The sequence below is a fragment of the Dendrobates tinctorius genome, unplaced genomic scaffold (genome assembly GCF_039654945.1).
Source record: "Dendrobates tinctorius isolate UK_male_01 unplaced genomic scaffold, ASM3965494v1 ptg000114l, whole genome shotgun sequence".
NCBI classification, from domain to species: Eukaryota; Metazoa; Chordata; class Amphibia; order Anura; family Dendrobatidae; genus Dendrobates; species Dendrobates tinctorius.
This window is the reverse complement of record NW_027361782.1, coordinates 361,881-384,402: the sequence shown is the minus strand read 5'-3', so window position 1 is coordinate 384,402 and position 22,522 is coordinate 361,881. Positions and strand designations below refer to the sequence as shown.

At 45.0% G+C, this 22,522-nt stretch overlaps 1 protein-coding gene across 1 annotated transcript in view; it reads left to right on the top strand.

Moving 5' to 3' along the window:
- Window positions 1–5,038: 5,038 nt before the first annotated feature.
- The window catches only part of LOC141101039 (uncharacterized), a 51,705-nt gene continuing 34,221 nt past the window's right edge, over window positions 5,039–22,522 (top strand). The window contains exon 1 of the mRNA XM_073589825.1: window positions 5,039–5,134. The gene's annotated coding sequence lies outside the window, so the exon portion shown is untranslated. The remainder of the gene's footprint in view (window positions 5,135–22,522) is intronic.

Below are 22,522 nucleotides of genomic sequence, written 5' to 3'. Positions count from 1 at the left end.
GTTTGATAGAACATATATATTTGAGTAACATTTATAAAATTCATATGAAAGTTCAATTATGAAATATTAATACATTTTTTTAAAGCTGGAGTTGGAGTCGGTACATTTCTACCGACTCCGACTCCAACCAAAACTAACTCCGACTCCACGACTCCGACTCCACAGCCCTGCCTCCACCACCCCCATTATTGCCCTTTCCAACACCTCCATCATTGCCTTCTCCCCTACCACCCCATCATGGCCTTCTCCCCATCACCCCATCATGGCCTTCTCACCATCACCCCCATCATGGCCTTCTCCCCATCACCCCTTCATGGCCTTCTCCCCATCACCCCATCATGGCCTTCTCCCCATCACCCCATCATTGCCTTCTCCTCCACCTCCACACACACATACATACACACACACACACATATATACACATACAGCAACTCTCACCTGTCCACAGCATTACAAGCGCCTGCGCTTTCTCGCCCTGGCACAGCGGCTAGCTGGCCGCTGAATGATGTCGTCATCCAGCGGCGCTGCTCTCTGTATCAGAGACAGGAAGCGTTGGTGCCACCATGCCCCCGACCACAACTAGCCACACCCATGTCCACGCCTCAACCACACCCAATTAGCACTGCTGATCACACTGACTGGTAATGAGGGCACAGTGGCTGGCATTATGGGCACAGTGGCTGGTACTGTGGGCCCACTGACTGGTACTGAGGAAAAGAAAGAACAGAGAGAGAAAAAAAGGAAAGAGAGAGAAAGGGAAAGAAAGAACAGAGAGAGAAAGAAAGAGGGGAAAGAAAGAAAGAACAGAGAGAAAGAAAGAAGAACGAAAGAAAGAAACAGAGAAAAAAGAAAGAACAGAGAGAGAGAGAAAGAACAGAGAGAGAGAAAAAAAGAAAGAAGGGAAAGAAAGAACAGAGAGGAGAGAGAAAGAAAGATTCTATAAAGATACCACAGCAGCCCGGCTCCCATTGTAGTGCCCACCTGAGTCTCCCGGTGCAGGATATATCACGATCCATTCACAAGGCCGACATCCCCACGTTCAAGGTGATCCCGCTGTCAGCGTTCCGCTCCATACACCTCGTACACACATGGCTCTGCTCCGTACACCTCGTACACACATGGCTCCGCTCCATACACCTCGCACACACACGGCTCCGCTCCGTACACCTCATACACACATGGCTCCGCTCCGTACACCTTGTACACACACAGCTCTGCTACATCCACCCTGTAAACCCCTCCTGTCCCCACACAGAAACTTCCCCTCATCCAGCATGATGACATTGACAACCAGCACAGCAGAGTCCTGCAGACACCGAGGCCCCTGATCATGTGACCACTGACTCCTCCCCTCCTGTGACCTCATCACAGGTCCTGTGCGCACAGAGCAGCCCAGCAACATCATTGCTGGGATTTGTGAGTGAGGGGCTGCGGTGGCCGGTGGGTCACTCTGGGAGCGGGTGAGGATAGGGTCGGTGCATGGGGGGGACGTGCGGCTCAGTCCAATGCTGGAAAAAAGCTCCCGCCTGTGACGGTTGGGAGGTATGCATAAGCTGCCCTGCAGGGGACCCCTGGAGCCTCTGGGCACCGGTGCAGTCGCATCAGTTGAACCGGCGGTATGTCCGCCTATGGCACCTGCATATTACATTGATACTACAAGTGTGCTGGCCCTTATTTATTTTAAGGCTATGTGTAGATAGTGTCTTTAAGACACCTGCACAGATGCCGAGTTTTCGCTTCAGGAAAACAATGTCATTTTCTTGGAGCTGCATCGCCGCCATTTTTGCCATCGTTCTTGCGGCAGCTTTCTTTTCACTTTATCCTTTCACGTGGAAGCGTCCTGAAGAATGAGCATGTCACTTCTTTTAAGAAATCCTGAAACAGTTTTAAGACAAGACATAAGACAAGGCTTGTGCACAGAATGTTGTTTTGACATTGCTGTCCATTATGTTCATTTTCTTGGGTGCTTTTTCAGACGTATTCTAGACGGAATCTGCCAGAAATAGATGCGGTGTACACAAACCCTAAGGCACTGTGCATGGCATACATGGCACATGACAGGTAGAGGGCCCTGTTGTATTTTTGCATTGTTATATTGTCAGACTTTATTGTAAAATCAGAAGGGATTATACTGTATTAAAGGTGAAGACAAGGTTTTGCCATTGACAACACTAAAGGTATTACATTAGTTTCTCCAGATTGCAGTTGCTTTTAAGAAGGACATCCTTTAAAGTACAACTAGGATGAAGACACTATAGAAAAGACAATAAGCAAGTTGGCCAGGACTTAGGTCATCAATACCAGATCGCTGGGGGTCCTTCATTGGCACCCCTATGATCAGCTGATTAGAGCTCTTGCTAGTCGGAGGTACACAGTCTAAAGTGTCAGAATATCACGATTCTGGTCACTGCGTAGTGGTGGCTCTCTGGTGCTGCAGTTCAGCTCCCATTTACTTCAATAGAAGCTGAGCTGCAGGACCTGAAAATGGCCACTACACAGTGTAAGCCATGGAGCTAAGCATTATATAAAACCTGGACATACGATTTAAAGGGGTTGTCTAGTACTTTTATATTGACTTTATATACTTTCTTTTTTTGTATCAGCTGCTCCTGGTACCGGTCAGAAGTGTGTAAGCAGAAGCAGGACCGGGCTAGGGGTACCTTTCTTGTGCCGGGTCCGCAACTGTCAGGGCTGTCTCCTATGTTGTCCAGGGGAAAGCTTAAAGAACCAGACCAACCTTTCTACTTGGCAGCAGGGGACATGTCTCAGGCTAAAAAGCAAAACCGCTCTCAGAAACACTCAGACTTGGCGGGAACTGACAGCGCGCAGCAGGGGGAGGAGAGTGCTCCATCCCTCGAGCACCGTAGCAGCGCAGGCCGGGTGTATGACCGTGAATTGAACTCTGACTCCCCGACGCTTATTTATCGGGCCACATTGGGCTCCGACATTGCTGTGGCCTGTGCCTTACCCTCCACCGCACCCGCTGGACTCCGGGTCAAACAGGAGACATCAGAGACTCATCGCTGCTGGGAGGACTCAGATCGTCGTTGTCTTCAGGACTACATCGGATTAACCCCGCACTGACCGTTGTTAGCGCCAGCATCTGTTTCATGGACTCTGCAGTCTGGAAGTCGTTGGATTGGATAAGTTACATCTTAAGAACTGCTACAGTCGTTGTCCCTTGTACTTTCCCATACTTCATACCCTTATTACCTATTACCTGCATTATCCCTGTTTAACTCTTTATCTCCCTGCATGGAGTACATACTTGTTAAAGTAAAATATGTTAACCCTTGCTCTGTCTCCTGTCAGTCACTGCATCCCACAACATGCTCACACTTGACGTAGTCGCCAGGATGCAGTCCACCGGCGCAGAAGGGACAGACCAAGCGGTTCGGGGAGCCCCGAGGACCAGCATATACCTGGGGGCTATGTTGAGCAACCTCCCCAAATTTACAGGTCAACACACTGCTATGGGTCTGGACTGACCAGGTCAGGGGAATGTTGAAGATGCACCCCTTGACCCCCGCAATGGAGGCAGAGGTTGCCCTGATGGCACTGGATGGGAAGGCGAGGAGTTCCATCATGCTCCAGCCCCCCGTGAACAAGACACTTTTGACAAGGTGCAAATTCTGGAGGAAATGCATGGAGACCCCACAGATGTCGGAGAGTTGCGCATGCGGTTGTTTAGCCGTGTTCAAAGGGAGGGGGAGACTGTCACCCACTACATGAACGCGCTGCAGGAGATCCACGCTGTGATTGCTTAGCAAGATGGCGTAGGTGTAGGCCCTCCAAATATAGTGCTGCGAGACCAGCTAGTTGCAGGCCTTAGAAAAATGCTGCTGAAACAGGCCTTGCGCGAGCGCTTGCGGGTAAATCCACCCAAGGCCATCCAGCTGACAGTGAAACAGGGAGATCCTTGGACAGTGGCAGTAAACGTGTCCTCTGAACCGAAGCTCCATCAGCTGCAGGAGGGATGTGAATCCTGGAACAAATGCAGGCTGAACTAACAGAGCTCTCACCGCAGCAGGTACAACAGGTGTAAACCCTACTTTGGCGGTGCCAAGAAGTCTTTGCCGGCCATGATGATGATTTCGGGTGTACCACAGCAATCACCCACAAGAATCCAACAGGGAATGCCGCACCCATTAGAGAACGATATCGACACATCCCAACACAACTATACCAGAAGGTGAAGGGAATGCTGACACATATGCTGCAGAATGCAGTTATCCGAGAAAGTCAGAGTCTCTGGGCTGCCCCGATTGTACTCGTACAGAAAAAGGATGGGACTCTGCGTTTCTGCATAGATTATCAGAAACTGAACGCTCTCACAAAACACACAAAATAATGGTCTTAATATGGTCTATAACTTCTTTGGAAAGACGACTTGCCTTTCCTCTGTTCAGGCTTTTGGGTGTCCTTTAAATGTTTCAGGCTTTTATAAGCGTCAAGCGTTTAAAAAAAATGGCGTGTCCATTCTTCAAATGTTTTCTGCTGGGAAGAAGGTGCATGATTTACAATTTAAGTCAATAGGAAAACTAAAAAAATTGCTTTGCTTAAAAAAAATGCTAGTATCTTATTCATCGCTTAATGGATGTAAAAAAAAGTCCATAAATCGCGTAAGAAAAACAAAAAGTGACAGAAAACAGGATAAAAACTCCAATAAAATTCTAGACAAGGTGTGATTCCTGAAGTGTCTTCCACTTGATAAATGGATGTTTTAAACCCCCAATAAAATATTGTAGTGTGAATATACTCTAAAATTGCCTAGAGCCCTAACGACAGTAGCACCGGCATAGCCGTGACGGCAGTGCCGCTAATCTGCTGCATATAGGATAGAATTAGGGTTGCAAACTATGGATTCTAGAATGTTTAGGATTACTTATGAATTTGGGGACATTGATTTTTACTTGTGTCATGTGTTCATTCACTAATGAGACTGATATTTGATAACAATGTATCCTTTGCTTCGTATGGCTGCTATTGTAGCTGAGACTTCACTTCCTCCTTGTTTGAACCCCTCCCTGTCATCTAGGTCTTTGGTGTTTACAGTCATCACCAGCAGAACAGATCTGTCTCGTGGGAACCGGAGGCAAAGAATTACTGACTGCGTGTGAGTGGAGAGAGGAGGGTAAGTACTATCATAACCTGAGTACTACTGTACAATGGGCCTTATCAGAGCTCCTACACAGGGTTATTCTCTCAGATTACATGCGAATCTGAAAGAAAAACAAAGGATGGCACATTGTGTTATGGGACATGAATATGAGAAGATTATCAGGGTATGAATGTTCTTATTCCCAATTATCTGCCTGTGTAAATATGGCAATGATCACCCGATAAATGAGCCCCTTTCTCAGGTGGTTGGATTTTTTATGCCGGCAAAAAAATCATTGCTACTGTTACAACACCACCTCGTGTAAACAGGAAAAGAGCTGCCGATGACACTGTATGGGCACAGAATGATCGAATGAGCGATTGTTCTGCTCCAGTCATTGTTAGTCGGACTGTGTAACCCTGTGTATGGTCGATCAATGCTTATTAACCCCTTTACCCTCAAGGGTGGTTTGCATGTTAATGACCAGGCCAATTTTTACAATTCTGGCCACTGTTCCTTTATGAGGTAATAACTCTGAAACGCCTCCATGGGTCCCGGTGACTCGGACAATATTTTCTCGTGACGTATTGTACTTCATGTTAGTGGTAAAATTTAATTGATATAACTTGCGTTTATTTGTGAAAAAAATGGAAATTTGGCAAAAATGTTGAAAAATTTGCAATTTTCCAACTTTGGATTTTTATGCCCTTAAATCAAAGAGATATGGCACACAAAAAACTTAATAAGTAACATTTCCCACATGTCTACTTTATGCACAGTTTTGGAACCCAAATTTTTTTTGTTAGGAAGTTATAAGGGTTAAAAGTTGACCAGCGATTTCTCATTTTTACAGCACCATTTTATTTTAGGGACCACATCACATTTGAAGTCACTTTGAGGGGTCTATATGATAGAAAATACCCAAAAGTGACACCATTCTAAAAACTGCACCTCTCAAGGTGCTCAAAACCACCACATTCAAGAAGTTTATTAACCCTTTAGGTGCTTCACAGGAATTTTTGGAATGTTTAAAAAAAATGAACATTTACCTTTTTTCCACAAAAAATTTATGTCAGATCCAATTTGTTTTATTTTACCAAGGGTAACAGGAGAAACTGGACCCCAAAAGTTTTTGTACAATTTGTCATGAGTACGCTGATACCCCATATATGCAGGTAAACCACTGTTTGGGCACACAGCAGAGCTCAGAAGGGAAGGAGCGCAGTTTGACTTTTCAATGCAAAATTGGCTGGAATTGAGATCGGACACCATGTCGCTTTTGGAGAGCACCTGATGTGCCTAAACAGTGGATACTCCCCACAAGTGACAACATTTTGGAATATAGACCCCCTAAAGAACTTTGAACTCCCAAGTGCTTCACAGAAGTTTATAACGTAGAGCCGTGAAAATAAAAAATCATATTTTTTCCACAAAAAATTATCTTTTTGCCCCCAAATTTTTATTTTCCCAAGGGTAACAGAACTTGTACCCCAAAACTTGTTGTGCAATTTGCTCTGAGTACGCTGATACCCCATATGTGGGGTGGAATCACTGTTTGGACGCATGGCAGAGCTTGGAAGGGAAGGACCATCGTTTGACTTTTCAATGCAAAATTAGCTGTAATTGAGATCACAAGCCATGTCGCATTTGGAGAGCCCCTGGTGTGCCTAAACAGTGGAAATCCCCCAATTCTAACTCCAACCCTAACCCCAACACCCCCCCAACCCTAACCATAACCCTAACCACAAACCTAACCCTAATTCCAACCCTAACCCTAATTCCTACCCTAACACTAATCCCAACCCTAATTTTAGCCCCAACCCGAACCCTAACTTTAGCCCCAACCTTAACCCTAACTTTCACCCCGACCCTAACCCTATCCCTAACCCTATCCCTAATGAGAAAATGGAAATAAATACATTTTTTTATTTTATTATTTTTCCCTAACTAAGGGGATGATAAAGGGGGGTTTAATTTACTATTTATAGCGGGTTTTTATGTTTGGCAGCTGTCACACACTAAAAGACGCTTTTTTTGTAAGAAGTTTTTGTATCATCGTATTTTGAGAGCTTTAATTTTTCCATATTTCAGCCAACAGAGTCATGTGAGGGCTTGTTTTTTATGTTTAGGTACATCAGAGGCTCTCCAAACGCGACATGGCGTCTGCTCTCGATTCCATCCAATTTTACGCTCAAAACCTCAAACGGCGCTCCTTCTCTTCCGAGCTTTGCCGTGCGCCTAAAGAGTGGTCTTCCTCCACACATGGGGTATCTGTATAATCAGGAGAAATTGCACAACAAATATTGTGGTTAATTTTCTCCTGATACCTTTGACAAAATTAAAAAAATTGTGTCCGAAGTAAAATTTTTATGAAAAAAATGTTCATTTTTTCCTTCTACATTGCTTCAATTCTTGTGAAGCAACTGAAGGGTTAATAAACTTTTTGAATGTGGTTTTGAGCACCTTGAGGGGTGCAGTTTTTAGAATGGTGACACTTTTGTTTTTTTTTTGTCATATTGACTCCCCAACGTGACTTCAAATGTGAGGTGGTCCCTAAAAAAATGGTTTTGTAAATTTTACTGAAAAAATGAGAAATCTCTGGTCAAATTTTAACCCTTATAACTTCCTAACAAAAAAAAAATTTGTTTCCAAAATTGTCCTGATGTAAAGTAGACATGTGGGAAATGTTATTTATTAAGTATTTTGTGTGACATATCTCTCTGATTTAACGGCATAAAAATTCAAAGTTTGAAAATTGCAAAAAAATTAGACATTTTCGCCATATTTCCATTTTTTTCATAAATACAAGTTATATCGAAGAAATTTTAGCACTAACATGAAGTACAATGTGTCACGAAAAAACATTCTCAGAATCAGTTGGAGCTGTTGAAGCAATCCTGAGTTATAACAACATAAAGTGACCTACAAAGTGACTTGGTCATTAAGGGGTTAAGACAAGATTACAAAGCGCCAGTCTGCATGAATTGTGGCCTGTCTCTGACCCTGCACTACAAATCTAGCAAATGCTCATTTTGTCTTGAAAATTCCATGCATTTTAACAGCGAATTTCACACATCACAAATATGAAAAAAAATCGAAATGCAACACATGCTGATCCTACCACCGATACTTGGCAAAAAAGCTCTGTAGTGCATGGATTCGGCATAGGCCTCCCATGTAAGGGGTCACAGCAGAGTATAGGTGCCACTATACAGTCTCCTCCAAACCAAATGGTTATTATACCTCGTTCATATTTATTTTTTAACTTTGTGAAGAAGACCTCACTGTACAATCAAGAAATAGTGCCGACTCATCCCCTTGCATGGTCTTTGACACTAGGCCTCAGTTGGGCTCCAAGAAATCAGGAATAGATCTGGCATCGGGGGGTTAATATATTAAATCTTCATTACATCTTCATAAAAGCCATAGCGTGCTATGTGTTTCAAGAGTTGTCTTTTATGCATTTCTTTAACCACTGTTCTTAACAGTGACATAAGGGTTAAAAAAAGTATGTCAAATACTTTCCAGCAAGTATGTGTTTTCTTAGAGAAAACTTCCTGCTCAACAACATACCAGGGCAATATTCACTGTTACTTCCTTTGGGAACTACTTTTAGTGTTAGAGCAGGGGTGGGCAATTAATTTTCCTGAGGGGGCATATGAGAGTCCATGACTTTTGTGGAGGGCCGAACCAATATCTTGAAATTAATTCTACTGAATATTAATTTATTAATATTAATTGTATCACTTATTATTGAGCAGAATTAAGTATGCTGACACCCCACCTATATATCTTTAAACCCCCCCAGCCCCTTATATACAGCATGAGCCTTACACAGCCTACTACATATGCGGCATGAGACCCACACAGCCTCCTCCATATGTGGCATGAGCCCCACACAGCCTCCCCATATGCATGGTGACCTCAGGTTTCCAGCCCCACGGCTGTCTCGGTCCACGGGCCGCACTTTGCTCTGTGTACATCTAACTGTTAGAGAATGCAGCCCCTCTCCCACTCCACTCAAACTGCGGTGTGCGCTCTCCTTCGAAGCTGGGCTGTGAGTCTCCGTGGCAACATGCCCGTAGCGTAGCTGGCTCCATCCCCCGTCCTGACATGTCGGATGGGGGAGTGGGCCAGTCACGTGGGACGTTGAGCCGCCTGACGGCACTCCCAGCTACTACACTGCCGCGGTGCCTTATGGGATTCGGTGACAGCGGCCAACTGGTGATTATATATGTAGATGGCTGCATGACTGAGCAGAAACCACTATGTGGGTGGGAACATATTTTAACCCTAAGGAAGGGATTAATAGGTGATGGCTAAAATCACAATATGCGCTGTAATATAAAAGTTAACTGCAGCCAAGTGATAGAATCATAGAATCGTAGAGTTGGAAAGGACCTCCTGGGCCATCAGGTCCAACCCCCTGCTCAAAGCAGGATTCAGTTATCAGGTCCACAAGGGGCAAAAAAAAACATTTTTAAAAATATATAAAAACACATATATTTTAACCCATTCCCGATGCTGCCAGATTTGACCTTAAAGAGGTTGTCCAACCCCCAAATCCAAATTTTTTTATGCTAATTATTATTATAATTATTATTTATTTATATAGCGCCATTAATTCCATTGTGCTGTACTTGAGAAGGGGGGTTACATACAAAGTTATAGATATCGTTAACAGTAAACAAATTTACAATGACAGACTGGTACAGAGGGGAGGAGACCCTGTCCTTGCGGACTTACAGTCTACGGGATAGTGGGGAAGAGACAGAAGGTCGGGGGTGCAGCAGCTCTGGTGGTGATGAGGCGGCAGCTCAGGCGGTGGTGAGGCGGCAGAATGGTTATTGCAGGCTGTAAGCTTTCCTGAAAAGATGGGTTTTCAGGTTCCGTTTGAAGGATCCGAGGGTGGTGGAAAATCGTACGTGTTGAGGCATGGCATTCCAGAGGATAGGGGATATTCGGGAGAAATCTTGGAGGCGGTTGTGTGAGGAATGAATAAGTGTGGAGGAGAGTAGGAAATCTTGGGAGGATCGAAGATTACGTGAGGGAAGATATTGGGAGATTAGTTCAGAGATATAGGGAGGGGAAAGGTTGTGGATGGCTTTGTAGGTCAGTGTTAGTAGTTTGAACTGGATTTGTTGGGGAATTGGGAGCCAATGGAGGGATTTGTAGAGGGGGGAGACAGGGGAGTAGCGAGGAGCGAGGTGGATTAGTCGGGCAGCAGAATTGAGGACAGACTGGAGTGATGCAAAAGAGATAGCAGGGAGGCCACTGAGGAGAGTGTTGCAGTAGTCAAGGCGGGAGTTGATGAGGGCATGTCAAAGAATTTTAGTAGGTTGAGGACTGAGGAAGGGACGGAAATATTTTTGAGTTGAAGGCGACAGGAGGCGGCAAGAGATTGGACATGTGGTTTGAAGGACAGGGCAGAGTCGAGAGTTATTCCGAGGCATCGGATTTCACGTGCTGGAGAGAGCGTGATGCCGTTTACCATAATAGATAGATCGGGTAGGGAAGATACGTGAGATGGAGGAAAGATAATGAGTTCAGTTTTGTCTACATTGAGTTTTAGGAGGCGAGAGGTGAAAAAGGAGGATATGGCTGATAGACACTCTGGGATTCTGGACAGCAGAGAGGTGACATCTGGGCCAGAGAGGTAGACCTGAGTGTCATCTGCATTCAGGTGGTACTGGAACCTATGGGACTTTATGAGTTTTGTTAGGCCAAGAGTATAGATGGAAAAAAGTAGGGGCCCCAGGACAGAGCCTTGGGGTCTTCAACAGAGAGGGGGCAGGATGAGGAGGTAGTGTGGGAGTGGGAAACGCTGAATGTGCGGTCAGAAATGTATGAGGAAATCCAGGACAGGGCAAGGTCTTTGATGCCAAGGGAAGAAAGAATCTGTAGCAGTAGGCAGTGGTCAACTGTGTCAAAGGAAGAGGACAGGTCAAGAAGGAGGAGGATGGAGAACTGTCTGTTAGCTTTGGCTGTGAGTAAGTCATTAGTATAGTAATTTTGGTCAGGGCAGTTTCAGTGGAGTGGTGGGGGCGGAAGCCAGATTGCAGGATGTCAAGGAGGGAGTTGGATGAGAGGTGGGAGGAAAGTTGAGCATGGACATGCTGTTCAAGGAGTTTGGAAGCAAACGGGAGCAGTGATATGGGGCCATAGCTGGGCATAGCAGTTGGGTCAAGGTTTGATTTTTTTGAGGATGGGTGTTATGGTGGCATGTTTGAAGGCAGAGGGGAAGGTACCAGAAGTTAGGGATAGGTTGAAGAGATGGGTTAGGGCTGGAATGATCATGTTAGTGAGGTTGGGGAGCAAGTGGGAAGGAATGGGGTCAAGTGCACAGGTGGTGAGGCGTGATTTGGAAAGGAGATTAGTAAGCTCTCCTTCAGTGATGTTGGAGAGGGAGGGTATTAGGGAAGGGCAGAGGTCTGGTATATGGAGCGGTTGGGGTGGTGGAACTGTAAAGGTTTGCCTTGTTTGGTCAATCTTGTTTTGAAGTAGGTGGCAAAGTCCTCAGCAGAGATGAGGGTAGTTGGAGGTGGCAATGGTGTGTGGAGGAGAGAGTTGAATGTGCTGAACAGTTGTTTTGGGTTGTGGGATAATGAAGATACAATGTTTGTGAAATAGATCTGTTAGCAGAGGTGAGGGCTGATTTAAATGCAAGTGTAGCTTGTTTGAAAGCAGTGAAGTCGTCTGGCAGGCATGTTTTCTTCCAACGCCGCTCCGCGACCCCGGATGCTTGTCGAAGTTTTTTGGTGAGGTTGTTGTGCCAGGGTTGCCTATTGTTTTGTCGCACTTTGCCATGCATGAGAGGGGCGACTGAGTCTATGGCTGATGTGAGGGTGGCGTTGTAGAAAGCGGTGGCACTGTACGTGTTGTGGAGTGAAGATATGGAGGACAGAGGTAGAAGAGAGTCTGAGAGTCTGTGGATGTCTAGGTGTGCGAGTTTTCTGCGAGGATGTGCTAGTAGCTGGACATGGGGGGCAGGTGAGAAGGACAAGGATGAGAAGGTGAGTAGATGGTGGTTAGATAGAGGGAAGGGAGACGTTGTGAGATTAGATAGGGAACAGAGGCGGGTAAAGATGAGGTCTAGTGTATGTCCATCTGTGTGGGTGGCTGTGGAGGACCACTGAGTAAGTCCAAAGGATGAGGTAAGTGACAGGAGTTTGGAGGCTGCTGGATGTTGAAGTCCCCCATGATTATGGTGGGAATGTCAGAAGAGAGAATCTGTGCTGTATTGTAATACACAACACCCCTATGAATTTAGTTTTTTGTTTCTATCATTTGTACCTCCTGAATTTCACTTAATTCGCTGCACCCATTTTGTTTACCTACTAAACTTGACAGCCTCATGTGCTTTATTATCTAACCTCATAGCCAGAACTGACACTGCCAGGCCTCTATGTCCAGCACTACCCTCTACCCACCCACTGCACACTCATTGACTGTCAGTATCTGCCCCTGTGCTGACCTCTATCATCACTTCAGTATTGGAAATAACAGAGCAGTGATCTTGTGTCCTCATCTGTGGAAAACTGCTAACATAGATAAAAATTAAAAAAAACTCATACCACAAGATATGGCCTTCCCAAAACCCTGTCTGATGACAAATGCACATATAGCAGGATGCAGCAGGCCTCCACTAATAATGGCAAGGGGCAGCTCAGGTGCAAACTACTGATAAAAACAACCACCCCACACCTACCAGACCATGGAGGGGTTGGCTGTCTAGTAGAAAAAATGCACACAGATAAGGCTTGCATAGGACGCCAGTCACACATATATAAGTGTGATGCAAAGTGTCTGGCTTGCAATCTATTAGTGACGCCCATATTCTCAGGCGGGCTGCTCCAGCACTATAATAATAGTGGAGGCCTGCTGCATCCTGCTATATGTGCATTTGTCATCAGACAGGGTTTTGGGAAGGCCATATCTCATCTGTGGAAAGCAGCACAATCACTACATTCAAAACCACATCCACAGTGGTGACAGAGCTTCACATGTCCTCACATCGCATCCACAGTGGTGATAGAGCCTCACATGTCTCCACACCACATCCACAGTGGTGATAGAGCTTCACGTCCCCACATCACATCCACAGTGGTTATAGAGCGTCACATGTCCTCACATTGCATCCACAGTGGTGAAAGAGCATCACATGTCCCACATCACAGCCACAGTGGTGATAGAGCTTCACATGTCTCCACATCACATCCACATCACATCCACAGTGGTGATAGACCCTCACATGCCTCTACACCACATCCACAGTGGTGATAGAGCTTCACGTCCCCACATCACATCCACAGTGGTGATAGACCCTCACATGTCTCCACACCACAGCCACAGTGGTGATAGAGCTTCACGTCCCCACATCACATCCACAGTGGTTATAGAGCGTCACATGTCCTCACATTGCATCCACAGTGGTGAAAGAGCGTCACATGTCCCACATCACATCCACATCACATCCACAGTGGTGATAGACCCTCACTTGTCTCTACACCACATCCACAGTGGTGATAGAGCTTCACTTGTCTCCACACCACATCCACAGTGGTGATAGAGCGTCACGTCTCCACATCACATCCACAGTGGTGATAGAGCTTCACTTGTCTCCACACCACATCCACAGTGGTGATAGAGCTTCACATGTCCCCACATCACATCCACAGTGGTTATAGAGCATCACATGTCCTCACATTGCATCCACAGTGGTGACAGAGCGTCATATGTCCCACATCACATCCACAGTGGTGATAGAGCTTCACATGTCCCCACATCACATCCACAGTGGTTATAGAGCATCACATGTCCTCACATTGCATCCACAGTGGTGACAGAGCGTCATATGTCCCACATCACATCCACAGTGGAGATAGAGCTTCACATGTCCCCACATCACATCCACAGTGGTGATAGAGTGTCACATGTCCCCACATCACATCCACAGTGGTGATAGAGCTTCACTTGTCTCCACACCACATCCACAGTGGTGATAGAGCTTCACTTGTCTCCACACCACATCCACAGTGGTGATAGACCCTCACATGTCTCCACACCACAGCCACAGTGGTGATAGAGCTTCACGTCCCCACATCACATCCACAGTGGTTATAGAGCGTCACATGTCCTCACATTGCATCCACAGTGGTGAAAGAGCGTCACATGTCCCACATCACATCCACATCACATCCACAGTGGTGATAGACCCTCACTTGTCTCTACACCACATCCACAGTGGTGATAGAGCTTCACTTGTCTCCACACCACATCCACAGTGGTGATAGAGCGTCACGTCTCCACATCACATCCACAGTGGTGATAGAGCTTCACTTGTCTCCACACCACATCCACAGTGGTGATAGAGCTTCACATGTCCCCACATCACATCCACAGTGGTTATAGAGCATCACATGTCCTCACATTGCATCCACAGTGGTGACAGAGCGTCATATGTCCCACATCACATCCACAGTGGAGATAGAGCTTCACATGTCCCCACATCACATCCACAGTGGTGATAGAGTGTCACATGTCTCCACATCACATCCACAGTGGTGATAGAGCTTCACATGTCCCCACATCACATCCACAGTGGTGATAGAGCGTCACATGTCCCACATCACATCCACAGTGGTGATAGAGCATCACAAGTCCCACATCACATCCACAGTGGTGATAGAGCGTCACATGTCCCACATCACATCCACAGTGGTGATAGAGCGTCACATGTCCCACATCACATCCACAGTGGTGATAGAACCTCACATGTCCCACATCACAGCCACAGTGGTGATAGAGCTTCACATGTCTCCACATCACATCCACATCACATCCACATCACATCCACAGTGGTGATAGACCCTCACATGTCTCTACACCACATCCACAGTGGTGATAGAGCTTCACGTCCCCACATCACATCCACAGTGGTGATAGACCCTCACATGTCTCCACACCACAGCCACAGTAGTGATAGAGCTTCACGTCCCCACATCACATCCACAGTGGTTATAGAGCGTCACATGTCCTCACATTGCATCCACAGTGGTGAAAGAGCGTCACATGTCCCACATCACATCCACATCACATCCACAGTGGTGATAGACCCTCAGATGTCTCTACACCACATCCACAGTGGTGATAGAGCTTCACTTGTCTCCACACCACATCCACAGTGGTGATAGAGCGTCACGTCTCCACATCACATCCACAGTGGTGATAGAGCTTCACTTGTCTCCACACCACATCCACAGTGGTGATAGAGCTTCACATGTCCCCACATCACATCCACAGTGATTATAGCGCATCACATGTCCTCACATTGCATCCACAGTGGTGACAGAGCGTCATATGTCCCACATCACATCCACAGTGGAGATAGAGCTTCACATGTCCCCACATCACATCCACAGTGGTGATAGAGTGTCACATGTCTCCACATCACATCCACAGTGGTGATAGAGCTTCACATGTCCCCACATCACATCCACAGTGGTGATAGAGCGTCACATGTCCCACATCACATCCACAGTGGTGATAGAGCGTCACATGTCCCACATCACATCCACAGTGGTGATAGAGCGTCACAAGTCCCACATCACATCCACAGTGGTGATAGAGCGTCACATGTCCCACATCACATCCACAGTGGTGATAGAGCGTCACATGTCCCACATCACATCCACAGTGGTGATAGAACCTCACATGTCTCCACATCACATCCACAGTGGTGATAGAGCTACACATGTCCCCACTGCCACATTGGTGAGAGCTACACATGTTCCAACATTACATCCACAGTGGTGATAGAGCGTCACATGTCCGCACATCACATCTACAGTGGTGATGGTGCTTCACATGTCCCTACATCAAATCCATAGTGGTGATAGAGCATCAGCAATCAAGCCTGCTTTATGCTATACATTCTCCCGCACATACAGACTGTATATTTCCAGAGGTCACTACTCCTGTCGTCTCTGACGTGACTAGTACAAACCATTCTGCACCGCTGACCATTTCGGTCCCGCGACACAGGACCCAACAGACAGTGCACGCTGAAGCAGTTAGCGCGGCCTCCACTCCTAGACTGAGTTCACTAGCCGCGGGGCCGCAGATTACCACTCGAGCAGCACCGTGTTCCAGGACCACAAGACTACGCGTGAGGAGACCGGGATGCGTCACTTCCGTTCGGAGACAGTGCGTCACTGGACCAATTCGGGAACTTTGTGCGTCATGTATGACGCCACCGTGGGATCTTCCAGCCTCCTCCGTCTGGGAATCACAGACTGATAAGCTAACCCATTATCTGTACCCTTACTATTGCTCTATTGTGGTTTATTCCTTATATAGCTTTATTACTTCTTTCGCTGCGTGGAGTATTTACTGTTCCTACAACTCCTTATAAAATACCCGTTAACTCTTGTTCTGTCTCCTGCTCGTCACTGCATCCCGTGTTCCTGCTAGTACCTTACAGAGCTTCACATGTCCCCACATCACATCTACAGTGGTGACAGAGCGTCACGTCTCCACATCCACTGTGGTGATAGAGCTTCACCTGTCCACACATCACCCTTGACATATGAGTACTGTGAGGTGAAAAGTCTACAGTAATGTGTATATCTAGATATATACCACATAATACACTTCAGCTGCTGCAGAACCTCAGACTATAGTGATGTGTGTGTGTGTGTGTGTGTGTGTAAGTATTGCATCATGTAATAAATTTTATACGAGAACGAAAAATTAAAATATATAAACTTCATTGAACATGAATATTAAAAGGTTGCTAAAAAGTGGGAAACCACAAGGTGGCACCACTCACCCACAATGATAACTAGAAATTATATTGCAATGAAAACATCCCAATTAATACATATAGATAATGTCTTCATTCAAAAAGGAAGGACTCAAAGTGGGGAAAGCATCAAAAGCACATAGCACAAAAGTACAAATGATCTCTTTTGGGTAGTGGTGCCTTCCCCAGCCCATGTTTCATTGCTCTGCCTTCTTCTTCTAACCCCCAGAGGAAGGTGCTGCAGAGCCTCATAATACACATCTCAGCTGCTTCACAACCTCATAGTACACACCTCAGCTGCTGCAGAACCTCACAATAAATCTTGACTCATTGTTCTTTTCACATGCCACTATCTATATGTGGATCAGCTTGCATTTTTCTGCGTTTGTCTCATTAATCAATCAAAACCTTAAACCTTTAGTGTGGTGCGCATGATTGAACACACACTCTGTGCCATTAATAGCACTGAAAAAGAACACGAGAGCCAAGTTTGAATCTATGCTTTAATTCTCTTTCGATACATTTATTTAATTCCCATTTTTTGTCACATTTAACATGATGAGACATATGAATAAAACAGACCATTTAACATGTGTTAGACTATTACCACTTCTGAATTTTGATGGTTTGCAACATGTGATTTGTAACTGCTGACCTCAGGTGAAATGTCACTCCATGGTCATCTGATTCTCCTGACCCCTTCTGTCATGCAACTTTTTTTCAAATGTTGTGTATATTTATACTGTGACTTCCGTCTTCTGCTGAATGTATTTTAATTGTGGTTGTCCTGAAGAAGAACCATGTATATTTCGAAACACACTGAGAAACAAACCACCTATACTCGGTTCCTTCATCCTTTCCACATGGCAGCGAAGATTTATCGCTTCTCCATTGCCTGTACCGGAATAAAATGCATTCAAGAAATTACTGATTTTTATGGGTTAAAAGGAACTTATCACAAGAAAAAACACTATTAATTATATTAATATATGTGGTTAATCTGCAGGTTAATAGCGTTACTAACCTGTTCGACGCCCACACTAAGCCAAACACTGCGGGGAGAAAATTAACTTTATTTCCCCCACAGCGTTCCGGTTTCAGTCACAGGGGCAGGGCCGGCTCAGTCAGTCAGTCACTTGTCTTAACTGACAGCCAGCTGCAGTGCAAAGCCGATATTCTCTGTATTCTCAGAGCGGTGACTGAACCAGCACCAGCGCCCACCCCAATTTTCTCCCTTCAGCCTTTGGCTTAGTGCAGGTACCAGGCAAGTTAGAAACGCTGTTAACCTGCAGATTAACCCTATATCTGCAAGTTAATAGCATTTTTTTCTGGTGACAGGTTCCCTTTAAAGATGTGCGGAGATAATGATGCAGAGAGATAGATAATAGGTAGGAAGATATTTAACTTCACAACCACACAAGATATTATAAAATTGCACCTTTTAGTACCTAGCATGTGGCGCTTATTGTCCAGATTTCTATTAACCAAATAAATAAATAGAAAAAATTATATGGGGTCCCTCCTATTTTTGATAGCGAGCCAAGTTAAAGCAGACAGCTGTGATCTGATATCAGGCTGTGAAGGTCCATGGATATTGGCCCTTTCCCAGCCTAAAAATACAAGCATGCTGTCGCCCCATTAGATGCTCCAATTTTGGTGCTTAGCCTTGGCTCTTCCTGATTGCCCTAGTGCGGTGGTAATGGTAGTTGGGTTGATGTCAATTGTGTAGTGTCAGCTGGCATGAAGCCTTAGCGTTAGTAATGGAGAGGTGTCTATCAGAAAACCCCATTGCTGGCCCAGTAATAAAAAGGAAAAGGACACTAAATACCATATTGTAATAAACATTCGCGTATTCACCACTTAAAAAAAATGCCACACAGGTCAGGCATAGTCTACCTAGTCTGACGAAGTCCAGCAAATTCAACAAAGTGTATGGAGCCTCGTTCTGACATTCCTAAGACTTTGCCAACAGCCACTTCCATGTCACATTGTGCATGACTCAGAAACTCTAAACTAGATAGATGGATGAGAGAGGGAGGAATGAAGGAGGAATGGATGAGGGATGGATGAGTGATAGATGGATGGACAAGCTAGGGATAGATGAATAATGGATGGATGGATGATGCATGGATGAATGGAGGCAAGAGAGATAGAGAGATAAATGGATGGATGGGTAGGCATAAATGGATGACGGATGAATCAGTGATTGATGGATCGACGAGTGGTAGATGGATGCATGAGAGATGAATGGATGGGGATGGGTAGGCATAAATGGATAAGGGATGGATGGGTAGGCATAAATGGATGAGGGAAGGATGGACGCACACAGCACGTTATACACACCTATGTAGAAGCCTTTTCTTTCCTGGTTAGTCCAGTCATTTGAGTCATTCCCCTGCTACCTGGCATTGTGTTTTGCATTGGGAGGCTGCAACAGGAGGCAAGGGGACTGGGGATGGTTATAACCAGTCTCTCCCAGACAGGAAAACTCTAGTCGGTGAGTGAGCAGCTCCTCCAGAATTAGGAGAGAGCTGCTCACATGACTAAGTGCGATACCTAGGACACCATGCAGAATGTATATTACATACTGTCAGCATTCTGCACTCCAGGTACACACACAAATTATACAGAAAGATCAGACAACCCCATTAAAGGCGCAGTCAAACGGCCATAACCAGAGGTGTAGCTAGGGTTTTGGTTTGGGAAGGCTAAACTTTTGAGTGGGTCCCTAACCAGGTAACTTTGATTACAACTGAGTGATGCACCTTAATAGTGGGTGTAGGAGAACCTCAGCAGATGACTGCGCTGTTGTTGAAAATAATCTCTATACAAAGACCAACATTGATATTACTGCCATCCCCATCTGGAGGGCACACAGTATCCCACAGTTGGTGCTGTAATAGGGATATATAGGGCAGCAGAGGCTCAGTATTGGGTTATTAGCAAGATAAGGAGTTTGTGCAGGGTTGGAATACATGGGGACGGTGCTGAAATTATGAGAAGTTAGTCTTGACTGGAAGAAGTTATCATGTCTGTCTTGGCCAGATGGAAAATATGGGAAAAGTGAACGATTCCATCAGATAGAGCGTCAGCTGTAAGTCAGCATCTATAACTGTGCTGTAATCTCAGCAGATGACTGTGCTGTTGCTGAAAATAATGTCTATACAAAGACCAACTTTGACATAACCGCTTTGTGGTCAGTAGTAAATACCAGTCCTACAGAACATATAAGAGATCACAGTACGGTTATAGATGGTGACTTACAGCTGACATTCTTTCTGATGGAACCATTCACTTTTCCCGTCTTTTCCACCTGGCACAGACCGACATGTCAACTTCTTACAGCCATGATTTAGCTGCAGAGATTACAACAAAGACACATTTCACTTCTCAAATTTTCAGCACCGTCCCCATCTATTCCCAACCTGCACAAACGTCTTATTCTGCTAATACCCCAATACTGAGCCACTGCTAACGTATGTATCCTTATTACTGCACCTACAGTGTGGTACTGTGTGCACTCTAGATGGGGGTGGTGGTAATATCAATGTTGGTCTTTGTATAGAGATTATTTTCAACAACATCTGCAGAGCTTCTTCTACATCCATACATCCACTATTATGGTGCGTCACCAAGTTGTAATCAACATTACCTGGTTAGGGGCCCACTCAAAAGTTTCGCCCTCCATGAACCAAAACCCTCGCTATACCTCTGCCCAGTGCAAGTGCTCTAGAACACAGTGCCCACATTTTGTCCCCTAGTAAGTAATAATGCCCTGTGTGCCCCTTTGACAGTCATAATAACCTGAGTGCCCCTATAACAATAAGTCCCCACTTTACATTTAATAATGTCCTGAGTCTCCCCCTGTACAGCTCCCCTACACATAGTATAATGCCCCCAAACTGTATAATAGAGTGTTTATCCATACAACCACAATAAGCCATACACTCCATAGACGTGGCCTTTAGGGAAGAGTGGGCAGAAAAAAAGCCTTTACTTACACACAATAAGTGTAAGGCTCGTTTTGACTTTGCCAAAAGACATGTGGGAGACTCCCCAAATGTATGCAGGAAAGTGCTTTGATCAGATGAGAAAAAATTGAACTTTTTGACCACTAAAATAAATGCTGTCTGGTACCAAACCAACACAGCTCATATCCCAAGAACACAATCCCCAAAGTGAAACATAATGGTGGCAGCATCATAATGTGGGGATGTTTTTCCGCAGCAGATACAGGGAAAATGGTCCCAGTGGAGGGGAGGATGGATGGTGCAAAAAGAAGGGATATTCTTGAGCAAAACCTCTTTCAGTCTGTCAGTGATTTGAGACTGGGTCGGAGGTTCACATTGCAACGAGACAATGACCCAAAGCATACTGCTAAAGCAACACTCGAGTGGTTTAAGGGGAAACATGTAAATGTTTTGTAGTGGCTTAGTCAAAGCCCACACCTTAATGTAAATGGAAATCTGTGGTCAGACTTGAAGATTGCTGTTCACCAGAAGAAGCCATCTAACCTGAATGAGTTGGAGCAATTTTACCTTGAGGAATGGGAAAAAACCCCAGTGGCAAGATTTGGAATGCTCATAGAGACTTATCCAAAGCGACTTGCAGCTGTAATTGCTACAAAAGGAGTCTCTACAAAGTACTAACTTTAGAGGATGAATAGTTATACACACTGAGGTTTTCAGTTATTTTGTCCTATTTATTGTTTGCTTCACAATAAAAAGAAAACCAAATGTTCACAGTTGAAAGCTTGTTGTTTACATGAACTGATGCAAACCCTCAAAAAAAGTGAAATTGCAGGTTATGAGGTAGTAAATCACGAAAAATGACAAGGGGGATGGTGAATACTTTTTAAGCCACTGTATGTCTATGCAAATGCTATTGATCAATGCTCATATGATTGTAACCACAATCATACTGTATGTAGGCTTTTAAGTTTCTCATGTCATCATAGAAGCACAAACCACCAAATAAAGTAGCACTCTGTAGTGCTATAGCATGCAAACATGAAATATTTAGCTAATAAATTGGCAAATTCATGTGTACCCGGCAGCCACGATAAGGCAATTATCATTGCTGGTAACCTGCCTAATGTAAATCCTCTCTTGGACTAAAGCCTACATTTATATGGGAAGGTAGGATCCTGCTGTAATTAAAAAAGCCTGAGGCTGAGGGATGGAGTGCTCAGTCAGAGAGCCTATCTATACAAATATCAAAAGACTGACCATCACTTCCAAACAGAAATCAGGTGTGTACAGGTGCTTACTAAAAGTATTCATCTCCATATATAGCAAACAAATAAAGTAGCACTATCTGGCGTTATGACATGCAAAAGTGAAATATATGAGATTTAAACTGCAACTGATGGGTGGAGTGCTAAGTCAGCAGGATCCTATCTTCCTATATAAATGAGGCTTTAGCCCAAAAGAGGATTCACATAAGGCAGGTTCCCACTTCTCAGCAATGAGAGTTGCCTTATCGTGGCTGCTGGATACACATGAATTGGTCAATTTATGCTCTAAGTATTCTCAATTTTCTAGAGCAGAAATGTCATTCATATTTCATATATTTCATGTTTGTATGCTATAGCGCTACAGAGTGCTGCTTTATATAGA